This window comes from Mustelus asterias, unplaced genomic scaffold (genome assembly GCF_964213995.1).
Source record: "Mustelus asterias unplaced genomic scaffold, sMusAst1.hap1.1 HAP1_SCAFFOLD_288, whole genome shotgun sequence".
NCBI classification, from domain to species: domain Eukaryota; kingdom Metazoa; phylum Chordata; class Chondrichthyes; order Carcharhiniformes; family Triakidae; genus Mustelus; species Mustelus asterias.
Window position 1 is genome coordinate 562,430 of NW_027590253.1, and position 3,111 is coordinate 565,540.

The following is a 3,111-nucleotide window of genomic DNA, read 5'->3' on the forward strand; positions in this document are numbered from 1 at the left end:
GGACCCACTTTCAGCCCCCTGCACTTTGTCTGCTCTGCTCAGATTTTAAGGCAATGAGCTCTCAATAGCTGAATAAACATCTTTTACTTAGCCTCCTACCATCTTGCATACTCTTCGACATTCCAGGGGCTCGTGGTTTGTGCAAGTACCATTGTTCTGAATTCGCAATCATTTTGTCCTGACCCCGAATTATCTTTAGCTTGCTGTTTCCATTTGAATGACACAATATTAGTTTCCAAAGACAAATAACTCTCTTGCTCCAGTAACATTTTGATTATGGTTTTCCGAAAAATAAACGAGATCTTTTTGGTTATCATTATCAGTATAATCTCCTCCCATTGTTACTCATTCCACATTCACATTTCCATTCCTTAAAACAAAGCCGTTGGGGTCATATTTTCAATTCACCTGTTTACACTTTAATGGTGGTGAATGCATTCTCGAATCTGAAAGTTTTATTGCTTCATTTAATAGATATCATGCTCCAGGGAAGTGTCGCTGGGGGAAGGAATTCATTACAAAAGAAATTGGTAATTTCCTGGAACTGGCTGGAAAAGAGATGTGGGTAATTAAAGAAGGTAATTCATAAAAACTTTGAAAAAAAATCAAATTTATGTCAGTAGATGAATAGCAACATGTGAACATGTGTTCAACTAACTTATAAAATGGGCAGTAAAGTATTCTATCCGAATTTCAAGCAGCAAGAAAATATACATTTTTTTTCCAGAAATCTGTCAGCCCCAATTTATTTTCCTCATCCTAAAGATATGTAAAACTATTGGATTAGAGAATGTGGAAAACCTGCATTCCTGATTTGCGGATGTAAGGGTTAACAGCGCACAAACAGGATATAGAGTTGTTTCCATGGAAATGCAGTATTCGTTCGATTTTTTAAAAATGCAGTGTATTTGAGTGTGTCATTTGCAGAAGCAGGTAACTGTAATTTCCCAAAGAAAACGAAATCTTGCAGGCATATCTGACCAGATTTCAAACTCAAGCATGAATGACACAGAGAGACTGTAACAGACAAATCAGAAGATGGCATAAAATCTCAGAGCTGAATGTATGAAGACACAATGTGCATTAGAAGGTGATTTTTGTTTCTATTTCAATCTGAACTCTCGTTCGAATGATTGAGATAGCAGAGTTTCTAACCCCACGCCGACCTTTTGTGAATTTGAGTTTTGACTGTCCTAATATTGAATGTCGAAGAAATATGAAGTCAAAAAATGAAATAATTTGCATCATCCATCCCATTGTAAAACTTGCATGAGCGCACATATGTGTATGTATATATGAATGTTGAGTATGACTGCGCTTATCAACTATTTTAGAACTTGAGGTACAACTTTTCCTTTTAGAGGAAAATAGACAGCAAAATCAGCATATTAGCTGGAAGAATAAACTTGCAAAGAAATATTTACATCTTATGTACATTGGAAAAATAGTGAAATACGAATTTCACTGCAGTTAAATGCGAGGTCACACACTTGGAAAAAATATTCTTAGGAACATTAACATACAGAGGGATCTGGCTGTGCAGGTCCACAGTTCCCGAAAAGTGGCAACACAGGTGACCAAGGTGATTAAGCAGGCATATGGCACCACACTACCAGAAGGACGTGGAAGCATTGGCGACAGTGCAAAGAAGGCACACAGGGAACAAGTGATTCTTGATCTGACAGTGAACATCGACTGTCTAAAATATGTTGCTGCTTCCAGTCTTATATCACAGAGTAAACTCAGATCAGAGGCAGCTTCAATTATTGGGAAATTGAGTGGGTGTTTCTCAGTGCTGCGATTGGCTAGTCACCCTGAAGTGACGTAACTTGTACCCTAATTGTTGTTTCTTGAGGGTTTAATGTGGCTGACTCTCACCAGTCACGCTCTATCCCTGCTTTCTGTGTCTTCCTCACTCTCCTGTTCTGCCTCACATCAACAGTTATACTGTTTCTCCCTCAGTTTAACTTGCATTACTATGAACTCGATGTCTATAACTAAGTTAAGAGCCCATGGTGTTAAGGGTAAGATCTTGGCATGGATTGAGGATTGGCTGACTGGGCAAAAGAGAGAGAGTGGGGCTAACGGGGTATTTTTCAAGATGGCAGTCGGTGACCAGTGATGTGCCTCAGGGGTCAGTGCTGGGACCACAACTTTTCACAATATACATTAACGATTTGGAGGAAGGAAGTGAAGGCACTGTTGCTAAGTTTGCAGATAACACAAAGATACGTCGAGGGGAAGGTAGTATTGGGGAAGCAGGGGAGCTGCAGAAGAACTTGGACAGGTTAGGAGAGTGGGAAAAGAAGTTGTAGATAGAATAAATATGGAAAAGTGAGAGGTTTTGCACTTTGGAAGGAGGAATGAGGCACAGACTATTTTCTGAATGGGAAAATGCTTAGGAAAACAAAAACACAAAGGGACTTGGGGGGTTTTGTTGAAGATTCTCTTAAGGTTCAGTCGGCAGTTCGGAAGGCAAATGTAATGTTAGCATTCATGCCGAGAGGGCTAGAATACAAGAGCAGGGATGTACTTCTGAGGCTATATAAGGCTATGGTCAGACACAATTTGGAGCATTGTGAGCAGTTTTGGGTCCCATATCTATGAAGGATGTGCTGGCCTTGGAAAGGGTCCAGAGGAGGTTCACAAGAATGATCCCTGGAATGAACAGCTTGTCGTATGAGGAACGGTTGAGGACTCTGGGTCTGTACTTGTTGGAGTTTACAAGGTTGAGGGGGGATCTTATTGAAAATTAGAGGATACTGCGAGGCCTGGAGAGAGTGGACGTGGAGAGGATGTTTCCACGAGTAGGAAAAACTAGAACTAGAGGGCACAACCTCAGGCTAAAGGAACTATCCTTTAAAACAGAGATGAGGAGGAATTTATTCAGCCAGAGAGTGGTGAATCTGTGGAACTCTTTGCCGCAGAAGGCTGCGGTGGCGAGGTAGTTGAGTATATTTAAGACAGAGATAGATAGGTTCTTGATTAATAAGGGGATCAGGGATTATGGGGAAAAGGCAGGAGAATGGGGATGAGAAAAATATCAGCCACGATTGAATTGCAGATGGGCCGAGTGGCCTAATTCTGCTCCTATGTCTTATGGTCTTATGG